Source organism: Heterodontus francisci, chromosome 27 (assembly GCF_036365525.1).
Source record: "Heterodontus francisci isolate sHetFra1 chromosome 27, sHetFra1.hap1, whole genome shotgun sequence".
In the NCBI taxonomy this organism is placed as follows: domain Eukaryota; kingdom Metazoa; phylum Chordata; class Chondrichthyes; order Heterodontiformes; family Heterodontidae; genus Heterodontus; species Heterodontus francisci.
This window is the reverse complement of record NC_090397.1, coordinates 12,030,903-12,045,168: the sequence shown is the minus strand read 5'-3', so window position 1 is coordinate 12,045,168 and position 14,266 is coordinate 12,030,903. Positions and strand designations below refer to the sequence as shown.

Sequence of the window (14,266 nt, the reverse complement as noted above, 5' to 3'; positions counted from 1 at the left end):
CTCAGGGGCAGGAAGCAAAGGGTAATGGTCTGCACTGAGTGCTGCTAGAGGGCACAGATTGTGAAGGGAGTTTGGTAAGTGAATGGATTTTAAGGGTTAATCGCTCAAGTCTAATTTTTGTTTTGTTTACATTTTGCAATTAACTGAAATTACTGTTTATGTTAAGAGGCAAATTAGGTTCCTTACAGTTTTAAACAGGGGTATACAAGCTTTCAGAGTATCTGTAGCTTGTTAATTAGGTCGCTAGCTTAAACTGGTTTCTGAGCTCTAGCAAAGCTGACACATCATTGTTGCTGAGAATATAAATTCAAGGGATTTTCAGTGCTGCTTGTCTGCAATGAGTGCTGCTGGAGGGTAGAATGTGAAGAAGGGAGTTTGGTAACTGAGGAAGTTCGGTAAGAAGGGGAGCTATAAATTAAGAAAAAATAAATTTTATTAACACAATCAAGATGGCAGGACAGGTAATGTGTCGCGGCTGCTGTATGAGAGCGCTCCTGGATGCCATGGCAGTTCATGGCAACCACGTCTGTAGTAAGTGTCTGCAGCTGGAGGAGCTTCAACTCAGATTCACTGAGCTAGGGGCCGAGCTTCAGACACTGCGATGCTTCAGGGAGGGGCAAAGTTACCAGGACACTTTGTTCCAGAAGGCAGTCACACCCCTTAGGATAGGGTCATCTGTTTTGGTCAGTGGTTAGGGGCAGGAGGGTGTGACTGCAAGTCAGGCATATAAGGGGATTGAGAAGGTGGGAGTGGAGGAGCCTCAGCCCTTGCAATTGAGCAACGAGTTTGAGATTCTTGCAGCTTGTATGGACAAGTGTGAAAATAGATAAGTCCCCTGGGCCAGATGGGATTTATCCTAGGATTCTCTGGGAAGCTAGGGAGGAGATTGCAGAGCCTTTGTCCTTGATCTTTATGTCGTCATTGTCGACAGGAATAGTGCCGGAAGACTGGAGGATAGCAAATGTTGTCCCCTTGTTCAAGAAGGGGAGTAGAGACAGTCCTGGTAATTATAGACCTGTGAGCCTTACTTCGGTTGTGGGTAAAATGTTGGAAAAGGTTATAAGAGACAGGATTTATAATCATCTTGAAAAGAATAAGTTCATTAGCGATAGCCAGCACGGTTTTATGATGGGTAGGTCGTGCCTCACAAACCTTATTGAGTTTTTTGAGAAGGTGACCAAACAGGTGGATGAGGGTAAAGCCGTGGATGTGGTGTATATGGATTTCAGTAAGGCGTTTGATAAGGTTCCCCACGGTAGGCTATTGCAGAAAATACGGAAGTATGGGGTTGAAGGTGATTTAGAGCTTTGGATCAGAAATTGGCTAGCTGAAAGAAGACAGAGGGTGGTGGTTGATGGCAAATGTTCATCCTGGAGTTTAGTTACTAGTGGTGTACCGCAAGGATCTGTTTTGGGGCCACTGCTGTTAGTCATTTTTATAAATGACCTGGAAGAGGGTGTAGAAGGGTGGGTTAGTAAATTTGCGGATGACACTAAGGTCAGTGGAGTTGTGGATAGTGCCGAAGGAGGTTGTAGGGTACAGAGGGACACAGATAAGCTGCAGAGCTGGGCTGAGAGATGGCAAATGGAGTTTAATGCGGAAAAGTGCGAGGTGATTCACTTTGGAAGGAGTAACAGGAATGCAGAGTACTGGGCTAATGGGAAGATTCTTGGTAGTGTAGATGAACAGAGATATCTTGGTGTCCAGGTAAATAAATCCCTGAAGGTTGCTACCCAGGTTAATAGGGCTGTTAAGAAGGCATGTGGTGTGTTAGCTTTTATTAGTAGGGGGATCGAGTTTCGGAGCCACGAGGTCATGCTGCAGCTGTACAAAACTCTGGTGAGACCGCACCTGGAGTATTGCGTGCAGTTCTGGTCACCGCATTATAGGAAGGATGTGGAAGCTTTGGAAAGGGTGCAGAGGAGATTTACTAGGATGTTGCCTGGTATGGCGGGAAGGTCTTACGAGGAAAGGCTGAGGGACTTGAGGTTGTTTTCGTTGGAGAGAAGGAGGAGGAGAGGTGACTTAATAGAGACATATAAGATAATCAGAGGGTTAGATAGGGTGGATAGTGAGAGTCTTTTTCCTCGGATGGTGATGGCAAACACGAGGGGACATAGCTTTAAGTTGAGGGGTGATAGATATAGGACAGATGTCAGAGGTAGTTTCTTTACTCAGTGAGTAGTAGGGGCGTGGAACGCCCTGCCTGCAGCAGTAGTAGACTCGCCAACTTTAAGGGCATTTAAGTGGTCATTGGATAGACATATGGATGAAAATGGAATAGTGTAGGTCAGATGGTTTCACAGGTCGGCGCAACATCGAGGGCCGAAGGGCCTGTACTGCGCTGTAATGTTCTAAAAAAAAAGAGCAAGGGCAATAGTGTGGATGAGCAGACTCACCACGACACCATGGTACAAGAAGCCATTCAACTGGAGAGAGCAAAAGGGAAAGTAGTTGTTGTAGCGGACAGTATAGTGTGGGGGATTGACACTGTCCTCTGCAACAAAGAGCAAGAGTCCAGAAGGCTATGTTGCCAGCTCAGTGCCAGGGTTCGGGACATCTGCTTGGGGCTAGAGAGGAACTTACAATGGGAGGGGGAAGGATCCAGTCATCGTAGTCCATGTAGGTACCTACAACAAAGGCAGGACAAGGAAAGAGGTTCTGCAGAGTCAGTATGAGGAACTAGGCGCCAAATTAAGCAGAACCTCAAAGGTAAAAATCTCTGGATTACCTGAGTCACATACAAATTTGAGTAGGGCGAATAAGATTAGAGAAATGAATGCTTGGTTCAAAGACTGGTGTGACAGAAGTGGGTTCCAGTTTGTGGAGCACTGGCACCAGTACTGGGAACAGTAGGGGCTGTCTTCACCTGAACCATGCTGGGACCAGTGTTCTAGCCAGTCACATAACTAGGGAAGTAGAGAGTGTTTTAAACTAAATAGTGGGGGCAAGGGATCAAATTTGGGAAGATGTGGTAAGTCAAATTGTACAGACAAGGTAAGAGAGAAAGGTATTAATATGAGAAATGATAAACAGACTGTGATACGAAGGGACAGAGCATACAAATCAGCAGACAAGGCTAGAAGTTACAAAATAATAAAAGGACAATACTAAAGGCTCTGTATCTGAATGCACGTAGCATTCGAAACAAAACAGATAGCACAAATAGAAATAAATAAGTACAATCGGATAGCCATTACAGCGACATAGCTGCAGGATGACATAGATTAGGACCTGAATATTGAAGGGTACGGGAAGGACAAGAAGCTCAGAAAAGGTGGAGGGGTAGGATCCAGTCATCGTGGTCCATGTCGGTCCCAACAACAAAGGCAGGACAAGGAAAGAGGTTCTGCAGAGTCAGCATGAGAAACTAGGCACAGTGGCGGCACAGTGGTTAGCACTGCAGCCTCACAGCTCCAGGGACCCGGTTCAATTCTGGGGACTGCCGTGCGGATTTTGCAAGTTCTCCCTGTGACCGCGTGGGTTTTCGCCGGGTGCTCCAGTTTCCTCCCACCGCCAAAGACTTGCAGGTGATAGGTAAATTGGCCATTGTAAATTGCCCCTAGTGTAAGTAGGTGGTAGGAAATATGGGATTACTGTAGGGTTAGTATAAATGTGTAGTTCTTGGTCGGCACAGACTCGGTGGGCCGAAGGGCCTGTTTCAGCGCTGTATCTCTAAAATACAAAATAGAATAAAAATATAAATAAATTAAGCAGAACCTCAAAGGTAAAAATCTCTGGATTACCCGAGTCATGTGCAAATTTGAGTAGGGTGATGGCATTAGCACAATAGAGTGGGATGACCCAAGTTCACGGGTTTAGGTCGAGAGAAGTGATAAAGGCAAGAAGCCGCTTGTGGGAGTGGTGTACAGGCCCCCTGACAGTAAACACATAGTAGGACGGGGTATAAAGGAAGAAATAATGGGTGCTTGTCAGAAAGGTACAGCGATAATCATGAGGGATTTTAATCTACATATAGATTGGAAAAAATCAGATGGACAAAGGTAGCCTAGATGAGGAGTTCATAGAATGTTTTCGGGCTAGTTTCTTAGAATAGTACATTCTGGAGCCAACCAGAGAGCAGTCTATACTAGACCTGGTATTGTGTAACGAGACAGGATTAATTAATGACCTCAGTGAAGGCACCCCTAGGCAGCAGCAATCATAATATGATTGAATTTTACATTGGGTTTGAGGGAAAGGAGGGTGGGTCTGAGACTAGTATTTTAAACTTAAATAAGGGCAATTATGAGGGCATGAAAGCAGAGCTAGCAAAAGTGAACTGGCAAAGTAGGTTAAGGGAAAAGTCAATAGATATGCAGTGACAGACATTTAAGGGGTTATTTCAGAATACGCAGAATAGATACATTCCAACGAGAAAGAAAAATTCCAGGAGAAAGACCCACCATCCGTGGTTAACTAAAAAAGTTAAAGATAGCATTAAACTTAAAGAAGACATATAATTGCTCAAAGATGGGTGGCAGATCAAAGATTGGACAGAATATTAAAAAGCAGCAAAGAATGACTAAAAGATCATAAGGAGGGAAAAATTAGAGTATGAGAGAAAGCTGGCGAGAAATATAGACAGATGGTAAGAGTTTCTATAGATATTTAAAAAAAAGTTAAAGTGAGCATTAGTCCTATAGAAAGTGAGTCGAGGGAATTGATGGGGGAAAATAAGGAGATAGCAGATGAAATGAACGGGTATAATGCTTCGGTCTTCACGATAGAGGAGACAAGCAACATCCCAGAAATATCTGTAAATCAGGAAATGGGAGGGAGGGAGGAACTGTAGAAAATTACAATCACCAGGGAAGTGGTACTGAGCAAATTGTCGGAGCTGTGGGCTGACAAGTCCCCGGGTCCTGACGGACTACTTCCAGGGCCTTAAAAGAGTTAGTGAGATAATTGATGCGTTAGTTTTGATTTTCCAAAATTCCCTAGATTCGGGGAAGTTCCATTAGATTGGAAAATAGCTTGGACATTTGGAGGTTGCTGAGGCAAGTCTGGCACAGGTGGGCCCTTATTCAGAAGGGGAGACAGACAGAAAGCAGGAAACTACAAGCCAGTAGGCTTAACATCTGTCATAGGGAAGATGTTAGAAGCTATTATGAAAGACTTTATAGCAGGGCAATCAGAAAAATTCAAGGTAATCAGGCAGAGCCAACATGGTTTTGTGAAAGGGAAATCGTGTTTAATGAAGTTATTGGAGTTCTTTGAAGAAGTAACATGCTGTGGATAAAGGGGAACTGGTGGATGTACTGTACTTCGATTTCCAGAAGGTATTTGACAAGGTGCCACATCAAAGGATATTGTGGAAAATAAAAGCTCATGGTGTAGGGGGTAACATTTTGGCATGGATAGAAGATTGGCTAGCTAACAGGAAACAGAGTAGGCATAAATGGGTCATTTTCTAGTTGGCAAGATGTAACAAGTGGTGTGCCATAGGGATCTGTGCTGGGGCCTCAATTTTTTACAATTTATATAAATGACTTAGATGAAGGACCAAAGGTATGGTTGCTAAATTTGCTGATGACACAAAGATAGGTAGGAAAGTAAGTTGTGAAGAGGACATAAGGAGACTACAAAGGGATATAGATAGGTTAAGTGAGTGGCAAAGATCTGACAAATGGAGTATAATGTGGGAAACAGTGAAATGTTGTCGATTTTGACAAGAATAAAAAAAATATTCTCAATGGTGAGAGATTGCAGAGCTGAGAGATGCAGAGGGATCTGGGTGTCCTAGTGAATGACTCCCTAAATGTTAGTATGCAGGTTCAGCAAGTAATTAGAAAAGCTAATAGAATGTTATTGTTGAATACAAGAAGGCAGCTCACCATCACCTTCTCAAGGGCAATTAGGCTTGGGCAATTTATGCTGGTATAGCCAGCGACGCCCACAGCCCATGAATGAATAAAAAAAACAGAAGTAGGGAGTTATGCTTCAGTTATACAGGGCCTTGGTGAGACCACATCTGGAGTACTGTTGTACAATATTCATCACCTTATTTAAGGAAGGATGTAAATGCGTTGGAAGAAGGAGGTTTACTAACTAATACCTGGAATGGGCGGGTTGTCTTATGAAGAAAGGTTGAACAGGCTAGGCTTGTATCTACTGGAGTTTAGAAGAGTAAGATGCAACTTGATTGAAACTTGTAAGATTCTGAGGGGTCTTGACAGGATGGATGTGGAAAGGATGTTGCCTCTTGTGGGAGAATCTAGAACTAGGGATCACTGTTTACAAATAAGGGGTCGCCCATTTAAGACAGAGTTGAGGAGAAATTTTTTCTCTGAGGGTCGTGAGTCTTTGCAACTCTCTTCCTCAAAAGGAGGTGGAAGCGGAGTCTTTGAATATTTTTACAGCAGAGGTAGATAGATTCTTGATAAGCAAGGGGGTGAAAGGTTATTGGGGGTAGGTGGGAATGTGCAGTTGAGGTTACAATCAGATCTTATTGAATGGCGGAGCAGGTTCGAGCGACCAAATGGCCTACTCCTGCTCCTAATTCGTATGGTCCATGGGTGTTTTGTGACCGGTAGGCTGTTTCCAGTGGGGTTCCACAGGGCTCAGTACTCAGTCCCTTGCTTTTTGTTGCATATGTAGAGGGTATGATTAAGAAGTTTGCAGACAATACAAAAATTGGACATGTGGTTGATAATGAAGAAGAAAGCTGTAGATTGATGGAAAATATCAATGGATTAGTCAGGTGGGCAGACAAATGGCAAATGGAGTTCAATCCAGAAAAGTGTGAGGTAAAGCATTTGGGGAAGGCCAACAAGACAAGGGAATGTACAATAAATAGTAGGATACTGAAGGGTGTACAGGAACAGAGGGATCCTGGAGTGCATGTCCACAGATCCCTGAAGGTGGCTGGACAGGTAGATAAGGTGGTCAAGGCGGCATATGAGATACTTGCCTTTATTAGCCGAGGCATGGAATATAAGAGCAGGGAGGTTATGTTGGAACTGTATAAAAAACTAGATGGACCATAGCTGGAGTACCACGTGAAGTTCAGGTCACCACACTATCGGAAAGATGTGGTTGCACTCGGGAGGGTGCAGAAGAGATTTACAAGAATGTTGCCCAGACTAGAGAATTTTAGTTATGAGCAAAGATTGGATAGGCTAGGGCTGTTTTCTTAGGAACAGAAGAGGCTGAATGGAGACCCAATTGAAGTGTATAAAATTAAGGGGTCTAGTTAAAGTGGATAGGAAGGGCCTATTCCCCCTTGGTTGAGGAGCCCGTAGTCAGGAGGCACAGACTCAGGGTAGGAGGTTTAAAGGGGATTTGAGGGAAAATGTTTTCACCAAGAGAATAGTTGGGATCTGGAACCCACTGCCTGAAAGGCATTCAAAAAGTGTTTGGATGATGCACTTAAAGTGCTGTACCCTACAAGGTTATGAACCAAGAGCTGGAAAGAGGAATTAGGCTGGACAGCTACTTATTGGCTGAGGCGACACAATGGGCTGAAAGGCCTCCTTCCGTGCTGTAAATTTCTATGATTCTATGATAAATATTGGCAGGACATCAGGGAGAACTGCCCTGTTCATCTTCAAAACAGGGGCATGGGATTTCTGCACCCACCTGAGGGGGCAGACAGGGCCTCAGCATAACATCTCATCCACAAGACAGTACCTCCGACAGTGCAGCACTCCCTCAGTACTACACTGGCGCATCAGCCTAGATTATGTGCTCAAGATTCTGGAATGGGATTTGACACCATGACCTTCTGACTCAAGAGGCAGGATAGAGTACTACCCACTGAGCCACAGCTGACACTATCAAAACAAAGCACAGTAAATGGCTGCTTTGTTAATGAATTACCATGTGTTATGTAACTACAAAACAAAAGTGATCTGAAGGAAAATTGTGGGAGTACATGATCTGGAGAAAATTAATAACCGCTTTACAAAACGGTTCAGATAAAGATATCAAGGGATATGGAGCAAAGACGGCAAAAAGGAGTCGAAGCCACAGTGATTGATTAGTAGAACAGGATCAAGGGGCTGAACTGCATTCTGCTCTTCAGAAGCTGGTAACTGAGCAATGGGCACCATGGGGGACATCACTGCCAGCCCAGTGATTACAACTGTAGGCAGAACAAAGTAAACCAAAGATCCAATTGTCTGAAACTACGGGATATCATTTGGTGCCTTGTCAACAACTGGGAAGATGCCAAAGAACTGCAGCTGAGCTGGGTGCAGAAGATAGACTGGCAGCACAAAAGCGACAATCCCAGTTTAATAAACAATCATTTTAAACTAAACACTGGAAAGCTGTGCCCAGACTGTTCTATGTTCTATAAAATACACCCACCACCTTCACTGTGACCACAGAAACTGCCCAATGTGGCAGAAATCCTTAAAAAAAAAATCAGGATCCTGCATTTGATACATGGTATATGACAAGTTGTCCAGTCTCAATGAGGACTACCATTGAGAGTCCATTCTGGGCTCTGCTTTTTTATTCTTTCATGGGATGTGGGTGTCACTGGCAAGACCAGCATTTGTTTCTCAACCAAATGGCACCTGACAACTGAGTAGCTTGCTAGGCCATGCCACACACCAGTTAAGATTCAACCAGATTGCTGGGGTGAGGGAGGAGGAGAAGGAGATAAGAATAGCCACAATACATTATCCTGAAACCCAGCCAGTGATCCATACTGGAAAGTGGGCAGATGTTGGATAAGAACAGGGTTTGGGTATAAACTTCATGGTGGACTTACAGCTGAAGAATGGCTGCTGGACCATACCCACACAGGAGTGGGTGCTTCAGGAAAGACAGGGAGAAAACTAGTGCGGGAGGGTGGGGGGGGCAACGATGGGAGGGGACAAGATATGAAGATCCATCACCCTGGAGCTAAATTAGCTGTGCTACTAACTCATTTAAAAATTCCTCCATTTCTCCCAAGTGAATAAAGAGGCACTGGAGAAGGGGCAAAGATTCCCAGGGGTGATACCTGATCTGAGAGGATATCAAGATAGACTGAACAGGCTGGTGCTCTTTTCTCTAGAAGAGAAGGCTGAAGGGGTGACGCAATAGAGGTCTTTAACGTTATGAAGGGGTTTGATAGGGTAGACAGAGATGTTTCTATTTGTGGAGGAAACTAAAACAAGGATTCATGAATATAACATAAATACAAGATAGTCACTAATAAATCCAATCAGGAATTCTCTTTCCCTCCCCTTTTCCTAGAGAGTGGAACTCACTACCACATGGAGTAGTTGAGGCAAATAGCTTAGATGCATTTAAGGAGAAGCTAGATAAACGCATGAGGGAGAAAGGAATAGATGGATATCCTGATAGGAGACAGGAAGGCGGGTGGGAGGAGGCTCATGTGGAGCATAAACACTGGCATGGAATAGCTGGGCTGAATGGTCTGCCCTGTGCTGCAAAATCAATGTAATTCTATATAATCTGTAGCAGCCCCATTCAGCACATAGCCACCTGTCAGTATGAACCCAACTGAGAAGCACAGCATGAAAGCAGTCCTCACCTATCCTCAGTTAATCCACAGATAATTGTTGCTTAAAATCTCAGATCCCATGACAACATAGATCTATAGTCACCTTAACTCAAATTTGACAACTCCTGTCAGACACCATAGAAACATAGAAAATAGGAGCAGGAGTAGGCCATTCGGCCCTTCGAGCCTGCTCCGCCATTCATTATGATCCTGACTGATCATCCAACTCAGTAGCCTGTTCCCGCTTTCGCCCCATACCCTTTGATCCCTTTAGACCCAAGAGCTATACCTAACTCCTTCTTGAAAACATACAATGTTTTGACCTCACTTGCTTTCTGCGGTAGCGAATTCCACAGGCTCACCACACTCTGGGTGAAGAAATTTCTCCTCATCTCAGTCCTGAAAGGTTTACCCCGTATCCTTAGACTATGACCCCTGATTCTGGACTCCCCCACCATCGGGAACATCCTTCCTGCATCTACCCTGTCAAGTCCTGTTAGAATTTTATAGGTTTCTATGAGATCCCCCCTGTAAAGCCCCATTTTAATCATATTCTGCAAACACCATTTATATAAGCAGACACAGACACACACCACTGGACTGAGAAAACTGACTGGCCAGCAATGGTTTCCCATTGTAGTGCGAGTGACCTTTCCAGCCAGCACTGCAACAATTCCAGGCAATGGCTGTTTTACACCCACCACTTCTACAATCTCAAAATCAAACACTTCTCATTCCTGACACCGCGCTGACGAGCTGGAATGTGAAGCTAAGCACCGAGTGCGTCAGCAATGATGGACTGGAGTTATACCGCACGCGGTGCGAACTCAGGCCAACGTGAGGCAGGCTCCTGAGGGAAGGAAAAGTGGGATCTCTCAGGCGGGGGTTTTGGTGAATTTGTGCATAGCAGCACACAAAACCAAAGACACATCGATTAAAATGTCCCAGTCCAAGGGTGCTGTGCATCTCAACTGCATCGTCACCAGACTACTTGCAAAATCAAAGTGTAAATCCTCACTAATCAACAGTAACAAGGTGTGAATCATGGGACAAACTCTTGTACCTTCTCCTGTCTCACATCCCACTTTCACCACCCCACTCCCACCACCCCCCACCCCACCCCCATGTCATTCAAATGCAATTCTAGTGGAGAGGTAAGTAACCACCTCTCTGGGCATCGGTCTATTGCAACATAAATAATGAATAAACTTGATTATAAAACCGTAAACAGAAGAAAATGTCCCAAGGAGCTTCACATGAGCATTTCGAACAAAACTGAGCTTCAAGCCAAATAAGGAGATATTAGGACAGATGGTCATAGAGGTAGGTTTTCAGGAGCATCCTAAAGAAAGAAAGCATGGTAGAGAGGTTTAGGGAGGGAATGCCAGAGTTTAGGGTCGAGGCAGCTGAAGGCAGGGCCACCAACGGTGGAGTAATTAAAATTGGAGATGCAAAAGAGGCCAGAACTGGAGGAGAGCAGAAAACTCAGAGGGATGTGGGGCTGGAGATTATCGAGATAGGGAGGAGCGGGGATATGGAGGAATCTGAAATCAACTGAGAATTTTAAAATTGCAGCATTACTTAACCAGGAGATAGTGTCGGCCAACAGTGATGGGTGAATGGGACTTGCTGTAAGTTAGGATGTGGGTAGCAGAGTTTTAGATAAGCTCAACTTTATGGAGGGTAGAATGTGGGAAGCCAGTCAGGAGTGTGTTAGAATAGCCAAATGTAGTGGTTAACAAAGACATAGCTGAGGGTTTCAGATGAGCTGAGGAAGGAGCAGAGTTGGGCAATGTTACAGAGGTGGAAATAGGTGGTCTTAGTGATGAAGTGGATATATATGGTCAGAAATTCATCTTGGGGTCAAATATGACATCAGGCTCAGAGAGTTGCCAGGGACAGAGATGGAGTCGATGATTAGGAAATAACCTCAGGATATCCCAAAGTGCTTCACAGTGCCAGACTAATCCCTGAGATGGCGGGATTGTCTTATGAAGAGAGATTGAGGAGACTGGGCCTCTATTCTCTAGAGTTTCGAAGAAAGAGAGGTGATCTCAACGAAACTTACAAAATTCTTACAGGGTGTAACAGGGTGGATATAAATAGGATGTTTCCCCTGGCTGGTGAGTCCAGAACCAGGGGACATTGTCTCAGAATAAGAGGTAGGCCATTTAAGAAAAGGAGGAATTTCTTCACTCAGTGGTGAATCTTTGGAATTCTCTACCCCAGAGGGCTGTGGAAGCTCAATCATTCAAAACAGAAATCAATAAACACCTAGATACTAAAAACATCAAGCGATATGGGAATAACACGGGAAAGTGGGGCTGGGGTAGATGATCAGCCATGATCTAACTGAAAGGCAGAGCAGGCTCGAAGGGCTGATTGGTCTATTCCTATGTTCCTAAAGAAGTACAAGTGAAATGTAGTCACTCTTGTAATGTAGGGAAACGCAGCACCCCAATGGGCAGGGGGGAGAATTGGGGAGGGCACCTGTAAATGAGCTGGGGGTGGGGCGAGATTACCAGCAAATGGGGAGGAATTGGGAGAGATAGCACAGTGGTAGTTCCTGAATGAGTAATGCTGATAACTGGATGCATGACCCAGAGATACAAGTGCAAATCCCACCCCCACTGCTGGGGAATTAAATTCAATTAATTAAATAAATCTGGAAAAAAAATGCTAGTCTCAGTAATGGTGACCATAAAACTACCAGATTGTCATGAAAATCCACCTGATTCACTAACGTCCTTTAGAGAAGGAAATCTGCCGTCCTTACCCAGTCTGGTCTATGTGACTCCAGACCCAAAATAATGTGGTTGATTCTTAACTGACCTCCGAAATGGCCGAGCAAAAAACTGGACATAACATCCAACATCAAACTAGCCACCAGAGACGACCACATTACACCCTGCCCAGTCAACCCTGCCAAGTCCTCACTAACATCAGGCAACGGGTGCCCAAATTGGAAGAGCTATCCCACGAGTCAAGCAACAGCCTGGATGGAAGGGGGGGGTCCAGATGGCTGCTGGGGTGGGGAGGGGAGGGGGGGGTCCGGATGGCGGCTGGGGGGAGGGGGGGGGTCCGGATGGCGGCTGGGGGGAGGGGGGGGTCCGGATGGCGGCTGGGGGGAGGGGGGGGTCCGGATGGCGGCTGGGGGGAGGGGGGGGTCCGGATGGCGGCTGGGGGAGGGGGGGGGGTCCGGATGGCGGCTGGGGGGAGGGGGGGGGTCCGGATGGCGGCTGGGGGGAGGGGGGGGTCCGGATGGCGGCTGGGGGGAGGGGGGGGTCCGGATGGCGGCTGGGGGGAGGGGGGGGTCCAGATGGCGGCTGGGGGGAGGGGGGGGTCCAGATGGCGGCTGGGGGGAGGGGGGGGTCCGGATGGCGGCTGGGGGAGGGGGGGGTCCGGATGGCGGCTGGGGGGAGGGAGGGGGGGGGTCCGGATGGCGGCTGGGGGGAGGGGGGGGGGTCCGCATGGCGGCTGGGGGGAGGGGGGGGGGTCCGCATGGCTGGGGGCGGGGAGGGGAGGTCTGGATGCCTGGGAGGGGAGGTCTGGATGGCTGGGGGAGGGGAGGGGAGGTCTGGATGGCTGGGGGGGGGGGGGGGGGGGGAGGTCTGGATGGCTGGGGGGGGGGTCTGGATGGCTGGGGGGGGGGGGGAGGTCTGGATGGCTGGGGGGGGGGGGGGGGGGGGAGGTCTGGATGGCTGGGGGGGGGGGAGGTCTGGATGGCTGGGGGGGGGGGGGGAGGTCTGGATGGCTGGGGGGGGGGGGAGGTCTGGATGGCTGGGGGGGGGGGGAGGTCTGGATGGCTGGGGGGGTGGGGAGGTCTGGATGGCTGGGGTGGGGGGGGGGAGGTCTGGATGGCTGGGGGGGGGGGGAGGTCTGGATGGCTGGGGGGGGGGGGAGGTCTGGATGGCTGGGGGGGGGGGGAGGTCTGGATGGCTGGGGGGGGGGGGGAGGTCTGGATGGCTGGGGGGGGGGGGAGGTCTGGATGGCTGGGGGGGGGGGGGAGGTCTGGATGGCTGGGGGGGGGGGGGGGAGGTCTGGATGGCTGGGGGGGGGGGGGGGAGGTCTGGATGGCTGGGGGGGGGGGGGGAGGTCTGGATGGCTGGGGGGGGGGGGGGGTCTGGATGGCTGGGGGGGGGGGGAGGTCTGGATGGCTGGGGGGGGGGGGAGGTCTGGATGGCTGGGGGGGGGGGGGGGGAGTTCTGGATGGCTGGGGGGGGGGGGGGAGTTCTGGATGGCTGGGGGGGGGGGGAGTTCTGGATGGCTGGGGGGGGGGGGGGAGTTCTGGATGGCTGGGGGGGGGGGGGAGGTCTGGATGGCTGGGGGGGGGGGGAGGTCTGGATGGCTGGGGGGGAGGGGAGTTCTGGATGGCTGGGAGGTGGGGGGAGAAGGTCTGGATGGCTGGGAGGGGGGGGGGGAGGGGAGGTCTGGATGGCTGGGAGGGGGGGGGGAGGGGAGGTCTGGATGGCTGGGGAGGGGAGGGGAGGGGAGGGGAGGTCTGGATGGCTGGGGGGTGGGGGAGGGGAGGTCTGGATGGCTGGGGGGGGGGGGGAGGTCTGGATGGCTGGGGGGGGGGGGGGAGGTCTGGATGGCTGGGGGGGGGGGGGGCGGTCTGGATGGCTGGGGGGGGGGGGGGGAGGTCTGGATGGCTGGGGGGGGGGGGAGGTCTGGATGGCTGGGGGGGGGGAGGTCTGGATGGCTGGGGGGGGGGGAGGTCTGGATGGCTGGGGGGGGGGGGGGGGGAAGGTCTGGATGGCTGGGGGGGAGGGGGGAGGTCTGGATGGCTGGGGGGGAGGGGGG

At 48.8% G+C, this 14,266-nt stretch overlaps 1 protein-coding gene across 5 annotated transcripts in view; it reads right to left on the bottom strand.

Moving 5' to 3' along the window:
* The window catches only part of eea1 (early endosome antigen 1), a 122,330-nt gene that overhangs the window by 107,219 nt on the left and 845 nt on the right, over positions 1–14,266 (bottom strand). The gene's annotated exons all lie outside the window — the stretch shown is intronic.